Below are 12899 nucleotides of genomic sequence, written 5' to 3' on the forward strand. Positions count from 1 at the left end.
TGATTATGAGCCTTGCAAGGTAATTTAGACAAGCAACACACCTAGATGAATTAAGTATAGTAAAGAGTCATTAACAGAATCTTGTAAGTCTGAAAGTCCAGTTGCCTCCTGAAAAAGCACTTTTGGGACAACCATGATCTGGATGACTGGGAATCTCTACAGACTTTCAGATGTACAATTTAGGATGAATACCCTTTGAATGGTGTGGGACTAGGAATGGAGGTGGCGCAGTGGCTAAATGCAGCACTGCAGGCTACTGCTAGATCAGCAGGTCAGCGGTTCAAATCTCACCGGCTCAGGGTTGACTCAGCCTTCCATCCTTCCGAGGTGGGTAAAATGAGGACCCAGATTGTTGGGGGCAATATGCTGACTCTCTGTAAACCGCTTAGAGAGGCCTGAAAGGCCTATGAAGCGGTATATAAGTCTACTGCTATAAGTCTACTGCTATTGCTATTTCCAGAGGAAAAAAATTGCAAAGTATAGGACCCAGGTGCACTACTTAAGTGGTCCCGAGGACACAGATAAACCTCCAAGTGCTTCAACAACCTTCTGAAAGGATGCAAATGACCAGCCGTCTGCAAGGAATATAAATCCTTCCATTTCCCACTATCCTGTCAGAGCTGAAGAAGCTTCTTGGACGAGAAGCAGAATATCTTCAAAGAAAAAGACAAGCAAGTCCAGTTGCCTCCTGAAAAAGCATCTTTGGGACAACCATGACCTGGATGACTGAGAATCTCTACAGACTATAAGTCTGAAAGTACATTTCTCCACCATCACCTTTTCATCCCAAAGAAGGATCTACATTCTTATTACGCAGTTAAGTTACCTCTTATCATATTGTTGCACTGGTTATGGCTCTTCTCTTGTCTCCTACAGTCATTCTTTCATATCATTACAGGAGGCCCCAGGCAACAGTTTTTGGTCCCTATTCCCCCAGTCCTAGTACTTTCCACCAGCAGCAACAAGAGAAGCAACCTTCTCTGCTTAAATGACATGGTTGACAGGGGAAGTTAATTTTGCTCCCAATAGCTCTAGATCTTTTTAGAGATAAAATTACATGCCCTAGCCCCAAGTTTATTGTATTCACATGTAACAATTAACCTTTGTGAGCAATCAGATCCTCCAAGGTCCAAAGCAGTCCTGACGATATTTCATAACAATCCTTCCATATAGCAGATATATTGATTTGATGACAGATTTAATGACTTGTGCACCATGGTGATCATGGTCAAGACCTGTTGATTATTTTTAATCTCTTTCCTTTTTTCCCCAAAGGTTTATTTTTCTCTTTCCCAATTTCTCTGTATTGGGTTTTCTACAGATCACAAAAGCATTCTTTTTACCTATTGATAGCTTACACAAGGATACCCAGTCACAGAAAGTTCTTTCATAATTCATAGCAGGGTAGGACAATTTCGATTCTATCAAGGATAGCTAAATCTTGCAGTTATGTTGGAAAAACAGCAGCACATGATGATGATGAATTGATTTAAAGCCAAATCTCCTTACTTCCATGATCTCTTTCTTCCCATCTCTGTAATTAAACTAAGAGTTGTATGAAATTAGTCAACACACATGTGAACACTAGGAAGAGGAAGAGGAAAAGATGAATGGATGAGGATTGGAAGGAAGAGGAAGGGAAATGGAAAAAAAATGTTGAAAAGATCATTCCAATCTATTAATATATTTTCTCAAAATGCTTTGAAAATGTTGATACACTTTGTATTTGTTTCTTTTATCCCTATAAATTTAATAAAGGTTTTTTAAAGAATGAAATCTTCTATATTTTTAAGCATTGTTTTCCCTAAAAGAAGAGTTCAGCATTAATATAAATGTTAACAGTGAAAGAAACCTCAAATACGATGAGTTGTGGGATCCAATTGCTTTCTCTGTCATTCACATTTCCAGAGAGATTTGATTGAAATTAGTCAATTCTTCATGTGTCCTGGCTTTTTTCTCAATTGGTCATACAGCTGTCATTGTTGTAAAGAAATTTCATCAGATTTTTAACTGCCTGTAGCCCCTTTCACACTCTTTGAATGAGTTCTTTGCAGATGCTGACATGAACCCCAGTTTAACTGGGGGAGGTAATGGAAGGAAATGGCTTATTAGATAGAGCCTAAGTGGATGGTGAGGGGAAAAATGAGACAGACAGTGAATTGCACATCTTTTATGTTGCACAACAAAGGAACTTGTGATTTGAAAGCATTTCTACTATACTTGTGAATTGGATGATGACCTAAATACTAATCTCATGTTCAGCCCAAAAGCAGATGTGACAGGGGTGCTTTCTCTGGTGGATTGTTAATTTTGATTTCAAGCCTTTTGAAAGCCAGATTCTACAATTCCAAAATACAGAGAGATAGGATGGAATTACATCGAGATTCTCCATTCTCTCTGAAAGAAATGTAATTTCTGTATATATTGTTGAACTTGATGCTGCCACTGAAATACGCTTTGGATTTGAAAAGGATGACATCAACTTTGTCCATCTAATACTGTGTTGCCTGCATTAAATCTAGTATGGAGAAAGTTATGCTATAACCAGTATGATGTATTTGGACTTTCTCTTTTGTCAGATTCTTTTCTTTAAAAAAAATCACTGTGTGATAACATGAGATACATGAGTTTTATTCACATATTTTCTGCCCTTCAGTTGAGAAAGACAAAATCTGCTTTCAGCTTCTGAAATTATGAATCCATTATGAATATATTAGCAAGTGTGGCCTTCAAGCAGTCACTTCTTCTGGTATATAGAACTGTGAGGAGTTCTCTCTGTGCAACCTGGAAATAATTCAAACGTGGAAGAGCAGTTTTCAATCTCAAGTGTTTCTCATTGTGAAAAGCATCAAATTAACTTTCCTTTTTAAAAATTGGCTCCGGGGCTGAATTTCCCACGAGAGATGATGAAACAGTCTCAACAGAGTGCTGTAAAACTAGTGAGAGCAGGATAAAGGCCTCACCTCCCCACAGAAGCAAACCAGAAGTGTGCCATATATGTCATTATTTTAATTAAAATATACCCATTTCCATTTCCCTGGCTCCAAATGGCTGACAAATATGGCTGATTTAAAATTTAGTTTTACCATGAAAATTGATGACAGCTCAATGGCATCAAAAATGTAGCCTACATGTTCTGGGTAAAAAGACAATCTTTTAAGTCACTCTGAAACTGTAACAAAGAGGGACAAAGCTGAACTTAAGTTGTTTAATTGTCTATCCCTTGCCCCTTGCAGAAAAGCGACACCCATGTTACACCTATCCTCCGTGAGCTGCACTGGCTCCCTATTGGTCTCTGAACATGCTTCAAGGTGCTGGTTATTACCTTTAAAGCCCTACATGGCCTAGGACCTGGATATCTCCATGACCGCCTCCTGCAACATACCTCCCAGCGCCCAATAAGATCGCACAGGGTGGGCCTTCTCTGGGTGCCATCGACTGGACAATGTCGTCTGGTGGCTCCTCTGGGGAAGGCCTTCTCTGTAGCCGGCCCTCTGGAATGATCTACCCCCTGAGATTCAGACCCTCCCCACTCTCTCGGCCTTCCGGAAGTCTGTTAAGACCTGGCTGTTCCAGGAGGCCTTGGGCTGCTGATCTTGATTGACCTTCAGCCCCATTAAGAACAAGTACATGTTGTGTCCTTTTTTAATTTGTTCTGTCTTATACTTTAATTTTTTTTAATATTTTCTTTTTTAAACTGTTTTTATGTAAGCCGCCCGGAGTCCTCCGGGATTGGGCGACATACAAATCCATTAAAATTGAAAAATTGAAATTGAAATATGCTATTGCCGTTAAATATAGCCTTGGCAAGACTTGCCAGATGAACCCCTTGATGATCTAAAGTGTGGGGTGTGCTTCATGGGTGTAAGCAGTCTAGCAGCTAATTTGGGCCTAAGCCAAAGGAGGCTTTATGCACCATAAATCATTTTGAACTGGGTCCAGAAGGCAGTGTGTATCCTTTTAAAATAAAGCAGATTTTTTTCTTGGCTCCTTCTCCCATTCTTTCCCTGCAGCAGCTTTCCTATGAAGGCACCTAAGATCTTAAACAGAAGAGCCAAGGAAGATATATATGTTACCTGAAAAAGCAGGGAAAGTACATGTGCACAGCGGGGAGGGAGAAGAAAAGCAAAGGATAAAAACTATCCAGAGGAGTAACTGGGGAGGAGAGAAACTGAAGGTTAGCATTGTATTGAGGGCCTTAAAGAACACTTTTCTCAGGGAGGTTTGGCACTGGGAGCTCTGCTGGGCTGGTAGTGGCCAGTTAACCTACCTGAATTTCATCTTGGAAGAAAACTGAGATATAACGGCAGAAAAATACTCATGGGGTTTTAAATAATAACCATTCTTACTCGTGCCTTTTAAACTTTGTTTTGTAACCATGGAAACTAGAAACCTAGGTCACAATCTGTTGGACTTTAAACACTGTAAGCTCCCACTGATTTCAGCAGAGAGAATTGCAGATCTTTAGCAGAGAGAATTGCAGATCTTTAACACTGATATGTCAAGAGGTACACATGCTTTATCAAGTCATACATGCAGCTTCGCTCCTGAGCACATGGCTTCATTTATTCTGGCATAATTAAGAGCCATGGTGGCGCAATGGTTAGAGTGCAGTACTGCAGGCTATTTCTGCTACCTGCTGGTTGCCTGAAATTTGGCAGTTCAAATCTCACCAGGCTCAAGGTTGATTCCGCCTTCTAGCCTTCAGAGGTGGGTAAAATGAGGACATGAATTGTTGGGGGCAACATGCTGACTCTGTAAACAACTTAGAAGGGGCTGTAAAGCACTGTAAAGTGGTATATAAGTCTAAGTGCTATTTCGATATTAGTCCAGGAACTGTGAGTAAGCTATAGCTTTGCTCAACTTAGAGGCAAAGTTAGAAGGGTTTTGGAGCAAAGTCTTCTGAAACTTCATGGACATATTTATGTATTTTCTTGACAATTATAGGGGAATGGTTTTCTGCTGCTGCCTTCAGAGGTGTTTTTTTTTAAAAACTTCCTAGTGTAGCCTAATCCTCAAATATTTCCTAATTCTGTCCCTTTCGAATACAAACCAGATCTGACTGCCATAGTTTTTTGAAATCAATGAAGACATTCTCTTAAGCAGCAACTATCCATATTCATCAAGTAGGTTGGCACATTACTGAGATGTTTTGGAGTTTTTACTTCCCTGAACAGGAGGTAGAGGAATTTAGAGATGCTCAAGACTGGCTAAAATCTGTTTGCTATGTTTTGATACTGCTATTTTGGTTACGTGTAGAACCTGCCCTTCCTATTAGAATATACAGGAAGGTTGTGGGAAAATAGGATGAGGAATAAGTATTAGGTATGTTTTCTGCCTTGAGTTATTTATAAACAATAATAAAGGTGGGATAAAAATCAAATTATATCAATCAGTAAATTCCAAGAGTAATATTCCATTTGATTTGAAACCTCCTATGAATTTTTCACATGAATGAGAAAGATGATGAGACAATAGAAAACTGAAATGTAGGATTGAGATAATTGCTTATATGGATTTGACCAATAATGAAAATGCTAATGACGCAGCAGAATTTTATTTTTTAAAAATATAAAATGTTTTGAGCTGCTTTTATTTAGTATTTTAATTTCTATATTGGTAGTTGTCTAAACTACAATCCATGAAATTTTATACAACAAAAGTATGTCAGTCTTTAAAATGCCACATAATTCTTAATTGTTTCTTTTATAAAATAGCTAAATTGAATTCTCAAAACATATCAATATTTATTTTGTTTAATAATTTCTTGATTTTCAGTGGTATATAATACACTGTTATTGCTTCTTTGAAGTCCACATTTAAAATATATTTTCTTTTATAAATATATAACTATTGCCTAATAGTGCCTAATAAATATTCTTTCTATTGCACTGCAGTTAATTTGTATTTCTGTTTTCCGTTCACTTAATACTGAACTTTCCAGAAATAATTGCCTGTGTATCAACACTTCTTATTGCAGATCTGCTCTGACATTAAGTAGAATTTGTCTTTGGCATTAATTTTTAATTGCAAGTGTTAGCTATATAGGAAATGAAGATTTATCTTTGCATGTTAACAGAATTTTTTGAAAAACTGAATCCAATCTTGGAAAATGGTATTTGAATCCCAGATGCTTCTCATATAGTTATCTTGAATTCTGAAATTAAACAAATGCTTTTTATTTGTAGAAGATAAAGTTGGGTTATGCTGAATAATTTTTTCCTAGAAAAATGCCTATCTTCCCATCTAAACTTACTTACTTTCTTTCTTTCTTTCTTTCTTTCTTTCTTTCTTTCTTTCTTTCTTTCTTTCTTTCTTTCTTTTTCCTTTCAGGCTAATGATGGTTATTGGAGTAATGGACCAAAAAGAAAAGGGAGTATGTAATAGGTGCAACTATTATGTTAAGCCAGCTGTGAAAAATGTTGGGGAGGAAGAGAGGAGGAAATGGAGGCCTGTAGTAGCACTCTCTTATGGTGTCATTGTAAAGGGAATGGGCTGCCAACCAGAAACAAAATATAAAAGCAAATCTCTTTAATACCTGAAAGGCTGCTAGAAGGTCCAGGATGATGAAGTTACTGCCCAAGGCTTTGCATTGTCTCCCTAATTTTGAGTAGCCTTTGCCTTAATTTCATTTCTGCAGCCTTCAAGAACAGGGTTAGTAAAACGTGAGAGAGGAGGCTTGAAAATGCCAAATTTAAAACTATACTATGAAGCAGTAGTTTTATCAATAATTAGTGATTGGATTAACTCAACAGAGAATAGATTAATGAATATCGAGGGGCATGACTTGATATACGGCTGGCATGCTTATTTGATATACGACTAGAAGGTGGATAAGACTTTCAAAAGTCATATATTAAGGAATGCTTTATTGCGTGTCTGGAAAAAATATCAACATAAATTAAATGACAAGATACCTATGTGGGCAATTCCCAGGCATGCAATAGTGAACATAAGTATAGCACAAAAACAGGATGTAACCACATACAGACAGCTTCTTACTATAGAAAAAGGTGTATTACAGCTAAAACCCTTGAATGTACTAAAAGAGGAAACGGTAATCCAAACATGGTTTCAATATGGACAGTTGCAGGCCAGATGGAAAAAAGATCAGAAAATTGGTATTAGGCAAGATGAGGATAATCTACTAAAACAAATTAGGGATCAAAGACAAATACATATAAAAAGGTTATATAACATTCTAATAGAAATGGACTCTGAAACAGAATTAGTTAAAGATTGTATGATAAAGTGGGCACAAAATTTTGAAGACCCATTAATGTTGGACACATGGGAAAAGCTATGGGTAAGAAATGTAAAATTCACGCAACCCCAAAATCTGAGAGAGAACTTTTACAAGATGTTTTATAGATGGCACTTGGATCCGAAAAAATTGGCTTGCATATATCCGAATTTACAACTTAAATGCTGGAGATGTGATTGTGTTGATGCTACATATTACCATATATGGTGGACTTGTAAAAAGGTTAAAGCATTCTGGATAAAAATATAGTGGATTATGCAAAATATTTTCAAAAAGAGGATAAAGTTTACCCCTCAGTTATTCTTGTTAGGTATAACTACTGATTGTACTGTTATTGAGACTAACTTGATTTTGAACCTAACAATGGCAGCAAGACTGTTGGTGGCGCAATACTGGAAGAAGAGAGATTTGCCTACAATTCAAGAATGGACATTAAAAGTAACAAACTTAGCAGAGATGGCTAAAATATCAGCATATCTTAAGGATCATTCAGATGAGAAATATAAACTGGAGTGGAGAAGATGGATTGATTATATTCAAAATAAAAACGGGACTAAGAAATTCCAGATAGCTTATGACTGAAAAAGCAAGGAATATATAATTTGTTTAGAGTTAGCTTAACAGAAGAGGAGTTAAAGCACAAATGAAAGATGATGCTAAGTTTCTTTTAGTTTATTTTAGAATATGATTGTTAAAGATTTATACCCTGTATTTGCTCTGGGAAGTCGGGGGGGGGGGGTTGGGGGGGAGACGGGTTTGGGTGGGGAGGGTGGGGGAGGGGAGGTAAATATTTGTAAAAGCTTTTTAAAATTTTCAATTAAAAAAAACGAAGAACAGGGTTAGTAAGGCGATACTGTACTCTTAAATGGGCAGGAGCAAAGGCAGCTATTTTGTGTCAAGACAACTAACTCTTTTTTCCTTTCCTTTTTCTTTTTGATACAAGTAAAAAGAAAAGGAGCTGGCTGACAGAAATTTTCAGAACACCACTGGAGACACACAAAGATGTTGTAAAAATAACAGCATCTTGTGGCACTTCAAAGACCTAACAAATTTATTATCATTTAAGCTTTTGAGGATCACAGTCCATTTCATCCACTGCATGGAGTATCATTCTGAGGAAATAATTTTACATATCATATAAGATAAGTACTGTTCAGAGGGAAGGAAGAAAATAAGTTATGAAGGGAGAGGGAAGAGACAATGAGAATTACCTCTTGTGTCCATTAAAAAAAGAAGAGACTTGACACAATCATTCTTGCATAGATGAACTAGTTATATAGGTAGTGTGATAAGAAATACCTTTCTCAGTCCATGAGAAACTGCCTAATAAATTATTCTTTGCACCAAAACCAGTCTTTGTGTTGTTTTTAGCATTATGAATTACACTGTTGTTTAAAGGGGAAAAAAGAAAAGGCTGTAGGAGGAAAACACCAATAAACCACTCAGACCATTATACAAATATTATGTCAACCTCTCAAATGCAGATACATGCCCTCCCCTCAAAGTTTGGGAGAAATATAATGCTTCTTCTCCCAGCTTGCTTCCTGAAACCACAAGCTGACATCCATTCCTTTTAAGCGAAGTCCAGCCAAGTGCTGGAGTGAAATGTTAAACACCCCATGAGAGACATGTCACAACAAGTGATTGCTTAACTATTTTAATTAGTGACCACCTTCTTATCGCTGCTTGTGGAAATGGGTGCTATCAATAGCGGGGAAAAGTTTCCCCTTACTTCATCACAAAACAGCCTCTTTTAATTAGATGCTGCAAGAGTTTGAGACAACTGTATAAATACTGGGGCAGTGCGTGCAGGCGATAGCAAGTTTGCAGGAAAACAATTGCAATTGTCTGTGGATAAGATGAACAGCAAATTAGAGAGGCCAAAAGTGAAATAGATCAGGAAATGCTGTCTGTTTTGTAATTACTTGCTTCACTGTGAGGAGGAGATATGTGCTACTCTGAAAGGATGGAGATGCGATAAAAGGCCATTCATCAGCACTGCATTTAGCCATGTGTTGTTGCATAATATGGGTGAGTAAGATGTTTTACCATCCCTCTTGAAGTGGAGAATGGATGGCCCACAGCTGGACAGCAGAACAAAGCTACATTTTTTTTTCATTGTGAGAATGGTACTACAGTATTGGCTAAGTTTCACAGATTCTGTTGACTATTTGATTTCCACAATCTTCATTATTTTCAACCCAATGGAATCTTGGGGGGGGGAATAGAATCTTGGGGGGATTAGAACTCAGTCCATCCATAAAAATAATAACCTTTCAAAATATGAATAGAAGGAGGCTAGATCTGAAATTTGGTATCTGCTGGGGGAAGAAGGTGACCCCCCCCAAAAAAGTGAGGTCAAAGTGGGCCAAATCAAACAGGAATTGCAGAGAAAGAAATTTTGAAAAAATACATTGAGCCAATATAATCCTATATCTATTTAGCTGAGATGGAAGACAATTTTGAAAAAACAATTATAAGTCAGGGTTGAACTCTGGGGTCCTTCAAACTCTCTGAGCTTGGCTGTTTTCTTGCAGACTTTTCATTATCCAACTAAGTAACTTCATCAGTGCCTGAGGAGAGTGGGGTTGCTCTAATTTTATATTCTAGTGCCATGATGGTGAAAATATGGCACGCTTGCCGAAAACGGCACACAGAGCCATCTCTCAGGGCATGCAAGCCGTCGCCTGTTGCTCTTCTGTGTCAGCCATGCAGGCCAACTGGTCTTCATGCGTGCAGGAGTGCCGGAAATCAAAAGAACAGGAAAGAGGATTTTCTGGTTTCCAGTGGACACATGCACATGTGCCAGCTGGTCTTTGTGCATGCATGCCAGGGGTGGGTTTCAACCAGTTCTCAGCGGTCCCTGCGAACCGGTTGGTCGCCGAACCCAGAAGTAAGTAACTTCCGGGAACAGCGAAGGGCGTGCCCGCCCACCCGCCCGCGGTCCTTACCCGGTTTTGACAAGTTCTGCGCTTCCACGCATGCGCAGAACGCATACAGCGCCTGCACGATCGTCCAGGAGCAGCTGGAGCGTCGCACAGACACTAGTACGCATGGGTGCACCGCGTGCGTGCACGAGGACGCTGCCGGCCCCGTTCCAACCGAACCGGTTGGAACAGGGCGAGAAACCCACCCCTGATGCATGCATGCCAGAAATTGGAAGACCAGGTGGCCAGTGCACATGCCTGCCGGAAACCAGAAGAACAGCTGCATATGCTGGGAAGATGATCTTCCGGTTTCTGGCATGTGCATGAGCATGCACACCAGATAGCTGCTCTTCCAGTTTCCAGTACATACACACAAACACACTCCCATTTTGGCACTCAGTGTTTGCCAACACTGTTCTCAGAACCACTGAACTATATCTTTCAGAGATCCTGGAGCACCGGGGAATTGCCAAGAGGACTGGAAAAGAGCTGATGTGGTTCCCATCTTCAAAAAAGGAAAAAAAAATAGATCCAGGAAACTATAGACCTATCAGCCTGACCTCAATACCAGGGAAGATTCTGGAAAAGATAATCAAGCAACGAATTAGTGAACACCTAGAAGTAAACAAAGTAATAGCCAAAAGCCAAACTTGAACATTGGGCACTACCTAATAAAATGAAATTCAATGGTGAAAAGAGTAAACTTCTACATTAAGGCAAGAAAAACGAAATGCAAAGATACAGTATAGGTGGTACCTTGCTCAATAGTAGCAACTGTGAGAGGGATCTTGGAATCCTAGTAGACAACCATTTAAATATGAGCCAGCAGTGTGCAGCAACTGCCAAAAAAACCAACACAGTTCTAGGCTACATAAACAGAGGGATAGAATCAAGATCATGTGAAGTGTTAACGTGACCCAACAAAAGGGGAAACGACAAAACCGCGCCCGACTAAACCGTGTCGCTAAAACCGTGACATCATCAGCACGGCGACAACAGCGCCGTGCTGATGACGTCAGCAGAAAGCTGATTTAACTTAAGGTAAGGGTTAGGTTTGGGGTTAGATTTAGGGTTAGTTTTAGGGTTAGTTTTAGGATTAGTTTTAGGGTTAGTTTTAGGGTTAGGTTTAGGGTTAGGTTTAGGATTAGTTTTAGGGTTAGTTTTAGGGTTAGGTTTAGGGTTAGGTTTAGGGTTAGGTTTAGCGTTAGGTTTAGCGTTAGGTTTAGGTTTAGGGTTAGGTTTAGGTTTAGTTTTACAGCGCGCTTCTGTCACCGTGCTGTTGTCGCCGTGATTCAGCGCTCATTTGTCGGAGCGCTTTAGAACACGCGGTTTTTATCACCGCGGTTTAGTTGGGCACGGTTTTGTCGTTCGCCCTTTTGTCGGTGAACCAAGTGTTAATACCACTTTATAATGCCTTGGTAAGGCCACACTTGGAATACAGCATTCAGTTTTGGTTGCCATGATATAGAACAGATGTGGAGACTCTAGAAAGAGTGCAGAGAAGAGGAACAAAGATGACTAGGGGACTGGTGATTAAAACATATGAAGAACGATTGCAGGAACTCGGTATGTCTAGTTTAATGAAAAGAAGGACTAGGGGAGAAATGACAGCAGTGTTCCAATATCTCAGGGATTGCCACAAAGAAGAGGGAGTCAAACTATTCTCCTGGGCACCTGAGTGTAGAACAAGAAGCAATGGGTGGAAACTAATCAAGGAGAGAAGCAACTTAGAACTGAGGAGAAATTTCCTGACAGTTGGAACAATTAATCAGTGGAACAGCTTGCCTCCAGAAGTTGTGAATGCCCCAACACTGGAAATCTTTAAGAAGATGTTGGATAGCAATTTGTCTGAAATGGTATAGGGTTTCCTGCCTAGGCAGAGGGTTGGACTAGAAAACGTCCTAGGTCCCTTCCAACTCTGCTATTGCATTGTATTGTTTCAGTGGCTTGCCCTGTCAGTTTTAGTGAGAATGGTCTTAGTGGTTCCTTGGTTACACTGTTGTTTATTGATAGCTTGTATGTCTGAGTTGATGGTTCCTTGATTGGGTTATTGTTTACTTCTTGATTGTTATTCTAGGGACAATCTTGGTATTAAATTCTGCTCATCTGGGTGTGAGGCTTTTGATTGTTTCTTTTGAATAGCACATTTACCTCTATAAAGATAAACAACATCTACATGCCATTCAAAAGAGATAGTCAAAAAACCCAAAAAGTATCCCACAGGATGACATTATAAATTGAATAAATAAATAAGGCAGCTGGGCAATGGTTGGGAATGCTGCTGAGTCTTCCATTCTAAGACTGAAATAATCTTTGCACAAAAACCGTAAATAGGAATAGCTTAACATAAGGGAAAAACACCCCTCCAGGCTTCAGAGTTCAAAAGGCAGGTGTGTGTGTATGTATCATTATTAAGTGCAGATCCTTAGCCTCTATTATGTTATTGAAAGTTTGCTATATGTTGAAAGAAACTGCATCCAAGACTCTTGGCAGGCACACTAAGTTAATTTCATAGTTCTTTCGATCCCAATCATAGCTACAAAGCAGATGGTGGGTTAATTTTGTTGGGTTCCAATACACCAAATGTGTATTTCTAGAAGATACAAGCACCAAGGCAATTGTCTGGTACCAGCACAGATTCGTTGCTGCCTAAAGCTTTTATCAGCACAAATAAGACTAAAATGATGCAATCAGCATTATTGTTTATT

The sequence above is a fragment of the Thamnophis elegans genome, chromosome 1 (assembly GCF_009769535.1).
Source record: "Thamnophis elegans isolate rThaEle1 chromosome 1, rThaEle1.pri, whole genome shotgun sequence".
In the NCBI taxonomy this organism is placed as follows: domain Eukaryota; kingdom Metazoa; phylum Chordata; class Lepidosauria; order Squamata; family Colubridae; genus Thamnophis; species Thamnophis elegans.